This window comes from Bos indicus x Bos taurus, chromosome 16 (genome assembly GCF_003369695.1).
Source record: "Bos indicus x Bos taurus breed Angus x Brahman F1 hybrid chromosome 16, Bos_hybrid_MaternalHap_v2.0, whole genome shotgun sequence".
Lineage (NCBI taxonomy): Eukaryota > Metazoa > Chordata > Mammalia > Artiodactyla > Bovidae > Bos > Bos indicus x Bos taurus.
Genome location: NC_040091.1, coordinates 5,912,291 through 5,924,520, shown reverse-complemented (window position 1 = coordinate 5,924,520; position 12,230 = coordinate 5,912,291). Strand labels below are relative to the sequence as shown.

Sequence of the window (12,230 nt, the reverse complement as noted above, 5' to 3'; positions counted from 1 at the left end):
CTAAGCAGTTTTAGTATGTAGTTGTTGTTTTTGGTTAGTCACTAAGTCATATGCCGTATTGGAGAAATTATCAGCCATTATTTAAAAAAAAAAGTTTTGGAGTGTATTTCCTATGCAATATAGTGTTAGTTTCACTATACATCAAAATGAATGTACATTTACACGTACATATACACATTTCCCCATTCTTTTGGATTTCCTTTCCATTTAGACCATCAGAAAATGATCGCATAGGGAAGTCAGCCATTATTTTTTTTTAATCTCTTATTCTTTATTTTCAACTTCATGTTCAACCTTCTTTGCTATCTTCCCACAGGTCCTTGAAGCTATGTCTGTTTTTTTTTTTTTTTTCAGTCTATTTTCAAGGTTAGTTAATATTCAAACTTATTGATCATTCTGCCATCCACAATATATTGTCAATCCAAGTGGTTTTCTAATAATCTATTTTCTAGTTCTACCAATTGGACTAGATATTTAAAAACCATCATCCAATGATTTCAATATCTGTGTCATCTCAGTGTTGTCTTCTGTTGATTGCTATTTCTCTTTTGAGGTTTACCTGGTCTTTGGTCTGATAAATGATTTTCAACTGTATTCAGACACTTGAGTTTTATTTCTTGAGACTAAGGATGTTAGTGGACTCCTTCATTAATCAGGCCTCCATAACTGCCATGTAGGGTGCAAGTCCAAGGTTCTCACTTGGCCTCCTCTGACACCAGGAGAAAGGGCAGAGGTTTCTTCTTCGCTCATTCAGTTCAGTTCAGTTCAGTTGCTCAGTCATGTCCAACTCTTTGCGACAACATGAATTGCAGCACACCAGGCCTCCCTGTCCATCACCAATTCTGGGAGTTCAGTCAAACTTATGTCCATCGAGACGGTGATGCCATCCAGCCATCTCATTCTCTGTCGTCCCCTTCTCCTCCTGCCCCTAGTCCCTCCCAGCATCAGGGTCTTTTCCAATGAGTCAGCTCTTCGCATGAGGTGGCCAAAGTATTGGAGTTTCAGCTTCAACATCAGTCCTTCCAATGAACACCCAGGACTGATCTCCATTAGGATGGACTCTTTGGACCTCCTTGCAGTCCAAGGGACTCTCTCAAGAGTTTGCTCATTATGTGGGGGGAAATGTGAGCTGCTTACTTGGACCCTGTAGATCAAGGCATGGAAAGAATTGGTCTGAGGTTTCTGCTATTGTGTGTCTAGACTAAATTAGTCCAGTTCAGTCGCTTGGTCATGTCTGACTCATTGCACCTCCATGGAATGAAGAACACCAGGATTTCCCATCCATCACCAACTCCCAGAGCTTAACTAACCTCATGTCCATCCAGTCAGTGACGCCATCCTACCATCTCATCCTCTGTTATCCCCTTAGCCTTCTACCTTCAATCTTTCCCAGTGTCAGGGTTTTCTCTAAAGAGTCAGTTCTTTTCATCTGCTGGCCAAAATATTGGAGTTTCAGGTTCATCATCAGTCCTTCCAATAAATATTCAGGACTGATTTCCTTTAGGATTGACTGGTTTGATCTCCTTGCATTCCAAGGGACTCTGAAGAGTTTTTTTCAACATCACAGTTCAAAAGCATCAATTTTTTGGTGCTCAGCTTCCTTTATAGTCCAACTTTCACATGATGACTGAAAAATTCATAGCTTTCACTGGGTGGAATTTTGTTGGCAGACTAATGTCTCTGCTTTTTGATATGCTGTCTAGGTAGGTCGTAACTTTTTTCTGAGGGGCAAGTGTCTTTTAATTTCATGGCTGCAGTACCATCTGCAGTGATTTTGGAGCCCCCAAAATAAAGTCTCTCACTGTTTCCATTGTTTCACCATCTGTTTGCTATGAAGTGATGGGACCCGATGCCATGATTTAGTTCTCTGAATGTTGATTTTTAAGCTAACTTTTCCACTCTCCTCTTTCACTTTCATTAGGAGACTCTTCAGCTCTTCTTCACTTTCTGCAATAAGGGTGGTGCCATCTGCATGTTTGACGTTGTTGATATTTCTCCTGACAATATTGATTCCAGCTTGTGCTTCATCTGGCTTGGAATTTTGCATGATGTACTCTGCATAGAAGTTAAGTAAGCAGGTGATAGTATACAGACTTGATGTGCTCCTTTCCTGATTTGGAACCAGTTTTTCTTCCATGTCTGATTGTAACTGTGGCTTCTTGACCTGCATACAGATTTCTCAAGAGGCAGATCAGGTGTTGCTGCTGCTGCTGCTGCTAAGTCGCTTCAGTCCTGTCCGACTCTGTGTGACCCCATAGACGGCAGCCCACCAGGCTTCCCCGTCCCTGAGATTCTCCAGGCAGGAACACTAGAGTGGGTTGCCATTTCCTTCTCCAATGCATGAAAGTGAAAAAATAAAGTGAAGTCGCTCAGTTGTGTCCGACTCCTAGCGACCCCATGGACTGCAGTGCATCAGGCCCCTCCGTCCATGGGATTTTCCAGGCAAGAGTGTTGGAGTGGGTTGCCATTGCATTCTCCACAGGTCAGGTGTTACCGTCTATTTAATTTCCACAGTTTGTTGTGATTGACACAGTCAAAGGTTTTGGTGTAGTCAATAAAACAGAAGTGGATTTTTTTGTGGACCTCTCATGCTTTTTTGATGATTCAACTGATGTTGGCAATTTGATCTCTGGTTTCTCTGCCTTTTCTGAATCCAGTTTGAACATCAGGAATTTCATGGGTCACGTGGTGTTGAAGCCTAGAGTGGAGAAGTTTGAGCATTACTTTACCAGCATGTGAGATGAATGCAATTGTATGATAGTTGGAACATTCTTTGGGATTGCCTTTCTTTGGGATTGGAATGAAAATTGACATTTTGCAGGCCTTTGTTCCCTGCTGAATTTGCTGGCATATTGAGTGCAGCACTTAAAGAGCATCATCTTTAGGATTTGAAATAGCTCAACTGGAATACCATCACCTCCACTAGCTTTGTTCACAGTGATGCTTCCTAAGGCCTACTTGACTTTGTATTTTAGGATGTCTGGCTCTAGGTGGGTGATCACACCTTTGGGGTTATCTGGATCATGAAGATCCTTTTTGTATAGTTCTTCTGTGTATTCTTGCCACCTCTTCTTAGTATCTTCTACTTCTGTTAGGTCCATACCATTTTTGTCCTTTATAGTGCCCATCCTTGCATGAAATGTCCTTGGTATCTCTAAATTTCTTGAAGAGATCTCCAGTCTTTCCTATTCTATTATTTCCCTCTATTTCTTTGCACTGATCACTGTGGAAGGCTTTCTTATCTCTCCTTGTTACTATTTGGAACACTGCATTCAAATCATTTTCTTTCCTTTTCTCCTTTGCCTTTAACATCTCTTCTTTCCTCAGCTATTTGTAAGGCCTCTTGAGGCAACCATTTTGCCTTTTTTACGTTTCTTTTTATTGGGGATGATTTTGATCCCTTCACCCTGTACAAAGTCAGGAACCACTGTCCATAGATTCTCAGGCATTCTGTCTTATCAAATCCCTTGAATCTATTTGTCTCTTCCACTCTAATTGTAAGGGATTTGATTTAGGTCATGCCTGAATGTCTAGTGGTTTTCACATCTTTCTTCAATTTAAGTATGAATTTGGCAACAAGGAGTTCATGATCTGAGCCACAGTCAGGTCCCAGTCTTGTTTTGGCTGACTGTATAGAGCTTCTCTACCTTTGGCTGCAAAGAATATCATCAATCTGACTTTGGTATTGCCATGTGTAAAGTTTTCCATGGAAATTTGGTGATGTCCATGTGTAGAGTTTTCACTTGTATTATTGGAAGAGGGTGTTTGCTATGACCAGTGTGTTCTCTTCGCAAAACTCTGTTACTCTTTGCCCTGCTTCATTTTGTACTCTTAACGCCAAACTTGCCTGTTAGTCCAGGTATCTCGACCTCCCACATTTGCATTCCAGTCCAATATAATGAAAAGGACATCTTTTTGCTTGTTAGTTCTAGAAGTCCTTGTACATCTTCAGAAAACCATTCCACTTCAGCTTCTTTAGCATTACTGTCCAGGGCATATACCTAGATTACTGTGCTTGTCAATGGTTTGGCTTGGAAATGAACATCAATCATTATGTCATAATTGAGATTGCATGCAAGCACTGCATTTCAGACTGTTTTGTTGACTATGATGGCTATTCCAATTCTTAGGGATTCTTGCTCATAGTAGTAGATATACTGGTCACCTGAATCAGATTCACCCATTCAAGTCCATTTCACTTTGCTGATTTTTAAAATGCCGATGTTCACTCTTGTCATCTCCTGTTTGACCACTTCCAATTTGCCTTGATTCATGGACCTAATATTCCAGGTCCCTATGCAATAGTGCTCTTTACAGGATCAGACTTTACTTCGATCACCAGTCACATCCACAATTGGATGTTATTTTTGCCTTTTCTTCATCTCTTCTTTCTTTCTGCAATTATTTCTCTGCTGATCTGCATACTGGGCACCTCCCCACCTGAGGAGTTCATCTTTCAGTGTCATATCTTTTTGCCTTTTCATACTGTTCATGGGGTACCCAAGGCAAGAATACTGAAGTGGTTTGGCATTCCCTTCTCTAGTGGCCCACATTTTGTCAGAATCCTCTGCCATGACCCATCCAATTTGAAGGCCTTATACAGCATGGCTCAGAGTTTCATGGAGTTCTACAAGGCTGTTGTCCATGTGATCAGATTGGTTAGTTTTCTGTGACTGTGGTTTTCATTCTGTCTGCCCTTTGATGGTTGAGGATAACAGGCTTATGGAAGCTTCCTGATGAGAGAGACTGACTCAGGGTAAAACTGGGTCTTGGTCTGATGGAAGGGGTCATGCTCAGTAAATCTTTAGTTCAATTTTCTCTTGATGGGTGGAGTCATGTTCTCTCCCTGTCTTTTGACCTGTGGCCAAACAGTAGTGGAGATAAGGAAGATACTGGTGACCTTCAACAGGTCTTATGCATGCACTGCTGCACTCAATGCCCCCAAACCTGCAGCAGGCCACCGCTAACCCATGCCTCTGCTGAGGACTCCTGGACACTGATGAGCAAGTCTGGGTCAGTCTCTTGTGGGGTCACTGCTTCTTTCTCCTGGGTTCTTTTGTGCACAAGGCTTTGTTTGTGCCCTCTAAGAAACTGTTTCTGCAGTCCTGTGTAGGTTCTGGCGGCTCTGTTGTGGGGTTAATTGCAGCCTCCTCCAAGAGGGCTTATGCAATACCCAGGTCTACTGCACCCAGAGCCCCTGCCCCTGTAGCAGTGCACTGCTCACCCATACTTCTGCAGGAGACACTCAGACACAATTCTGGCTTAGTCTCTGTGGGGTCTCTGGGTCCTGGTGCACACAATAACTTAGTGTGCACACTTAGTGTAGTATTTCTAGACTAATTCAGTATTGTGAAAACTGTATCTTGCTAGGCTACTCTTTTCTGGGCCTTTTCTTAAAGAGATCAACTGCTTCATGAGACTTTTTTTTCTTTCTGAACTTGTATTATTTCTGGGTTGCTGTCTCTGTGGCCCACTCAGGGTACATAGAAGGCAAAATGAAAACCCCAAAGACTCTCGTCAGTGTAACTCTTTGAATCCCAAGGTCCCTAAGCAGATTGACTTACTACTTTTTTCACAGTCTCCTGTGTTGGTTTTTATAATATGCTCAGGTCCTTTATTTGGCAGAAGGAATACCTAGCAGATGCTATAAGCACAAATATTTTTACCTCATCTTGTCCAGAAATGAAAGCCAAAGTTTCCTTTCACAGACATTACAACATGTTGTATAAAAGGGTAATTTTTTTTTTTATCTTAGCTATCCATCTTTCCTGCATATACTCTGAAAGAAAACATGTTTGAACATCAGGACACTGCAAAGCAGACATATTTGTTAAAGTACTATATGTGCTTCCATGGTGGTAAAATAGGTCTTAAAATGTGTATTTCTGATTAAGTGATTAAAATTCCTTCAATAAATCATTTCTGTCATCAGAAATCTTAAGTTTTGGTATGACATATTTGGCTGCATTTTTATTTTGTTTAAAACTGTAGGAGTTGTCTTTGAATAAAGCAAACACCATTATTTTTAGACTCTCAAGGAAAATGTGGGCCTCCTCCACCAATAGACAATGGAGACATTACCTCACTCCTGCAATCAGTATATCCTCCAGGATCGGTTGTTGAGTACCGGTGTCAGGCCTACTATGAACTTCGGGGAAACAGAAACGTAGTATGTCGGAATGGAGAGTGGTCAGAACCAACAAAATGCTTAGGTAAATGCTTTTAAACTTCTCGTGGATCCTGGGATAATCCTTGTACACAGCATAATGTTTAACTGTTTAAAATAGAGTTTTTATGGATTAAATAACAACCAGTTAATGCTTGCACACCAAGGATTAATCTCTGTATATAGAAATAAAGTTAGAAAATTTCATGTTCAAGCAACAAATGGCTCCTTTATGAAAGCTCTTCATATGATAACTGACATTATGACTCTTATAACATTTAATGATTACACTAAACAAAGTATCTCATTCTTATAACATTAATTTTTTAAATATGATGAAACCTACATCATACATTTTCAGTGTATTGGTTTGGAAAAGGTTTGAGGAAGAATTTTTGGACCAAAGTTCTTGAAACCCTGAAATTCTGTTGAAAGTATTTGCATATTACTCAAAGGTTCATGTTTATTTTCTTTAATTTTAGAGGCATGTGTAATTTCAGAATAAACAATGAGAAAACATCACATACAGTTAAGATGGAAACACGATAAAAAACTTTACTCTAAAACAGAGGATACTATTGAATTTATGTGTCAATATGGTTATCGTCAACTGACACCAAAACATACATTTCGAGCAACTTGTCGGGAAGAAAAGGTGGTGTATCCTCGATGTGGATAAAACATTGACTAAATGCAGTTGTAAAACTGAAATATGTACATGTATTCAGCTTTTTCCTTAATAATTCAATTCTGTTTATTTTCTCAAGTATTTTTTAACTCATCTTGAATCATAAATCAGATTTGTATTAAATATTATGGGGACAATGTAATTGAGAGATGGGTCCAATGAATCACTTCTTAAAAGTACCTCATTAAACTTGGCAAATCAAAATGTTATGTGTCCTGTTCATGAAACATTTACAGCAAGAAATTAGAGTCAATCAATTTCATGCCTCCTTCCACCCATCAGTTTCCTAAACTTCTTAAAGCTTTCTCCATTGCTTCTGAGGATTTCTGAAACTCTGTTTTAGAAAACATGGGGGAAAAGTGTGGAAAGAAATGGAAAACAGTCAAAATATTGATAATATAACTTATTAAACATATAAAAGCAAACTATGTCATACTTATTTCAGCAATTAAATATAAGTAGTTTATCTTACTTTTGCTCATCTATCAATAGATGAATAAAGCAAAAATGATGAAATACATAATAATTTCTGTTCAATTCAGTCAAACAGTCGTGTCCGACTCTTTGTGACCCCATGCACTGCAGCACTCCAGGCCTCCCTGTCCATCAGCAACTCCCAGAGCTTATTCAAAATCATGTCCATTGAGTCAGTGATACCATCCAACCATCTCATCCTCTGTTGTCCCCTTCTCCTCCCTCCTTCAATCTTTCCTTGCATCAGGGTCTTTTCAAAGGAGTCAGCTCTTCACATCAGGTGGCCAATATATTGGAGTTTCAGCTTCAGCATCAGTCCTCCCAATGAACATTCAGGACTGATTTACCTTGGCCTGGACTGGTTGGATCTCATAATATTTTACAAGATGCTTATGAAGTACACATAATTCAAATAAAGAACAATGAGAATCATATTGCATAACTACTATAACATGGCATATATGTGATTTAAAAATTGAACATTAAATACACACACAGAGATAAGACACTCTGCTTTAAACACTGAATAAAGTTTTATAGAAAAATATTGGCAAGAAATGTAAGAAACTATTTAGTATAGCTAGAGTTGAACTCACAGATTAGATCAGATCAGTTGCTCAGTCGTGTCCGACTCTTTGCGATCCCATGAATCGTAGCACACCAGACCTCCCTGTCCATCACCAAATCCCTGAGTTCACTGAGACTCACGTCCATCGAGTCAGTGATGCCATCCAGTCATCTCATCCTCTATCGTCCCTGTCTCCTCTTGCCCCCAATCCCTCGCAGCATCAGAGTCTTTTCCAATGAGTCAACTCTTCTCATGAGGTGGCCAAAGTACTGGAGTTTCAGCTTTAGCACCATTCCTTCCAAAGAAATCCCAGGGCTGATCTCCTTCAGACTGCACTGGTTGGATCTCCTTGCAGTCCAAGGGACTCTCAAGAGTCTTCTCCAACACCACAGTTCAAAAGCATCAATTCTTCAGTGCTCAGCCTTCTTCACAGTCCAACTCTCACATCCATACATGACCAAAGGAAAAACCATAGCCTTGACTAGACGAGCCTTTGTTGACAAAGTAATGTCTCTGCTTTTGATTATGCTATCTAGGTTGGTCATAACTCTCCTTCCAAGGAGTAAGCATCTTTTTTAATTTCATGGGTGCAGGCACCATCTGTAATGATTTTGGAGCCCAGAAAAATAAAGTCTGACACTGTTTCCACTGTTTCCCCATCTATTTCCCATGAAGTGATGGGACCGGATGCCATGATCTTCGTTTTCTGAATGTTGAGCTTTAAGCCAACTTTTTCACTCTCCTCTTTCACTTTTATCAAGAGGCTTTTTAGTTCCTCTTCACTTTCTGCCATAAGGGTGGTGTCATCTGCAATCTGAGGTTATTGATATTTCTCCCAGCAATCTTGATTCCAACTTGTGTTTCTTTCAGTCCAGTGTTTCTCATGATGTACTCTGCATATAAGTTAAATAAACAGGGTGACAATATATAGCCTTGACGGACTCCTTTTCCTATTTGGAACCAGTCTGTTGTTCCATGTCCAGTTCTAACTGTTGCCTCCTGACCTGCATACAAATTTCTCAAGAGGCAGATCAGGTGGTTTGGTATTCCCATTTCTTTCAGAATTTTCCACAGTTTACTGTGATCCACACACTCAAAGGCTTTGGCATACTCAATATTCACAGATAATAGGTGTAAAAGGTGTTTCACTTCTTTTTACTTACATGAATTCTTGAATTTTTCTGTCTTCAGTGTATATCATCAACATTGAACCTTAAAATATTTTCTAAAAGAAATGTCCAAAGTGACACAACATGACCTTTAGAGATCAATTTGCTACTAAACTCCAGGTCTAGTAACATTTTCCTTATTTTGCTGGTACAAAGCATTTTAGAAACATTCACCACCAGTCTGAAAGGTGATTTTTATGTTCATACATTTTAAACAGCATATTAAGCTTAAATCAGTTAACTATAAACATTTTAAATTTCTAACTATCATAAAATTTTTTTTATTAAAATAGATTTAAATAATCAAGCTACAATATTTAAGGTATTATCTTATTACTTTGTACTACATCAATTGACCGTCTTAGTCTAAGAAGCATAGCCATCACCTCTGGTGCTAATTGATGTAAATCTGAATTGCTGGTAACAGCTGTTTTTCTCACCCTTAAATGAAATTGTTACAGTTAGCTTTGCTGTAAATATTAACATTTTTGTAGATATTATTTCTCCAAATTTTTCAACTAATGGTTGTAGAATTTATTTATGACCAAGGCTACAAACAGTTATTTCACTGTTGTCTAGAAAATGGTGATTTTTAAAGATCAGTTCTATCATTTTTCTGCATTTATTGTCATTCTGTGTAAAGATGAGTGTTAATTTACAGACTCTGTTCATAATCAACTTTCACTTAAAAAGTTTTAGCAAATCTTTACAATACTTTGTTTTAAAATAATTTGTAGTTGACATATTTCTGGTGTAAAACACAGAGATCCACAATTTTTAAATATTATACTGTATTTAGTGTTATTGTAAAATATTGGTTATGCTACCTATGTCCTTGGAGATTCTTTATTTTATACATAATATCTCTTAATCAAATACACCTATTGTTCCTCCCTGCTTCCTTCTCCCCACTGGCAACCATTTGCTCATTATCTGTATCTGTAAGTCTGTTGCTGTTTTGTTATATTCATTCATTTTTTTAAATTTTAAAAAATATAAATGTATTTATTTTAATTGGAGGCTAATTACTTTACAATATTGTATTGGTTTTGCCATACATCAACATGAATTCACCACGGGTGTACATGTGTTCCCCATCCTAAACCACCCTCCCTCCTCCCTCCCCGTACCATCCCTCTAGGTCATCACAGTGCACCAGCCCCAAGCATCCTGTATCCTGCATTGAACCTGGACTGGTGTTTTTTTCATATATGATATTATACATGTTTCAGCACCATTCTCCCAAATCATCACACCCTATCCCTCTCTCACAGAGTCCAAAAGACTGTTCTATCCATCTGTGTCTCTTTTGCTGTCTCACATACAGGGTTACCATTACCATCTTTCTAAAGTCCATATATATGTGTTAGTATACTGTATTGGTGTTTTTCTTTCTGGCTTACTTCACTCTGTATAATTGGCTCCAGTTTCATCCACATCATTAGGAACTCATTCAAATGTGTTCCTTTTAATGGCCTAGTAATACTCTACTGTCTATATGTACCACAGCTTTCTTACCCATTCAACTGCTGATGGGCATGCAGATTGCTTCCATGTCCTGGCTATTGTAAACAGTGCTGCGATGAACACTGGGGTACATGTGTCTTTTTCAATTAATTTTTTTCTAATTCCACATATAAGTGATATCATACGGTTCTTGTATTGATATCATATGGTTCTTGTATTTCTCTGTATGACAAATTTCACAAAGAATAATACCTTCCAAGTCCAATCATGTTGTATAAAATGGCAAAAATTCATTCTTTTTTATAGTGACTTAGTGAATGAAGAGTGAGTCTAAAGAAGTAACCTGGACAGTAAGAACACAAAATATTTTTTCAGTTTCAGTGAAAGGTTATGATTTTCTAAGCTAAAAATGAGATGACTATGTACTGTGCATGGATCATTACATGCAAATATGAGAATCGTGAACAAGTCTCAGACTTATTTTTTTTTATTTTAAAACCAAATTTTATTGGAGCATAGTTGATTTATAATGTGTAGTATCAGATGCATTGCAAAGTGACTCAGTTAAAGATATACACTTTTTTTTTTTTTTAGGTTCTTTTCCCATATAGGCTGTAACAGAGTATGGACTAGAGTTTCCTCTCTTATATGGTAGGTCCTTATTAGTCATCTATTTTATATATAGTAGTCTATATATGTCAAACTTCTATTTTTTTAAATTAAAGAATTATGAACAGATCCTACACACACAGTCAATTCTCTTTGAGAGAAGTGGCCTTATCCACATACTAAGATGCAAGTGATAAATTATACAGCCCAAGTCTAATATCAAGAAGGAAATTTAGGTTTACATTAATGCTGTATGAGTAGTCAATCTTTTAAATCCATCAAGGATAATTAAGTCTAAGATCTTTTATTAACTATGAAAATATATTGAATAAAATAAAGTGGTTTCAGAATCACTCTTAAAAGTAATTATTTTTAATGGAGGAATTCACAAACATGAAATTAAAAAACAAAACTCACAGTACAGTGTCCAAGGGGTTGATGTCAAATTTGTATAAAAAGTGTAGTATACAGGTTGACAGAAAAATGCCTTGATCATTTTAAAATTTTGATATTTGGTATTTGCAGTTATTCCCTTAAAAGTAGATTCCTTTTAGAGTTACATAATTTTTTAAGTTAAATGGGAGTAATAAAACAAAGAAGTGTATTTTTACATCTGAAAAATAAAATCTGATTTTACTCAGGTAATTACATACAATAAGCTCACACTCTTTAAGCACACAGTTCAAGAAATTTTGACTAATGTATACAGTTGCATAAGAGTCATCTAGTCAAAATATAGGCTGCTGTGCATTCAGCCATGTCTACCTCTGTGCGACCCTATGGACTGTAGGCTGCCAGGCTTCTGGGTCGATGGGACTCTCCAGGCAAGAATGCTGCAGTGGGTTGCCATTTCCTCCTCCCGGTGATCTTCACAACCCAGAGATCAAACCTATGCTCTTACATCTCCTGCATTGGCCAGCAAGTTCTGTACCACTAGCACCATCTGTTCAATAACCCTGAAGAATCTTCTGCAGACAATCCTCTTCATCAAACCCTAACCTCTGAGAACCATTAATTTGGCTCTGTGACTGTAGTTTTGCCTTTTCTGAAAAGAACAGCCACAACCTGGGAATAATCTAAGTGTCACTC

The 12,230-nt window shown here is 38.2% G+C and overlaps 1 protein-coding gene and 1 pseudogene across 4 annotated transcripts in view; both read left to right on the top strand.

The window, feature by feature from the left end:
- LOC113906366 overlaps positions 1-7,058 on the top strand; it is a 39,202-nt pseudogene extending 32,144 nt beyond the window's left edge.
- The window catches only part of LOC113906361 (complement factor H), a 385,541-nt gene that overhangs the window by 245,724 nt on the left and 127,587 nt on the right, over positions 1-12,230 (top strand). The gene's annotated exons all lie outside the window — the stretch shown is intronic.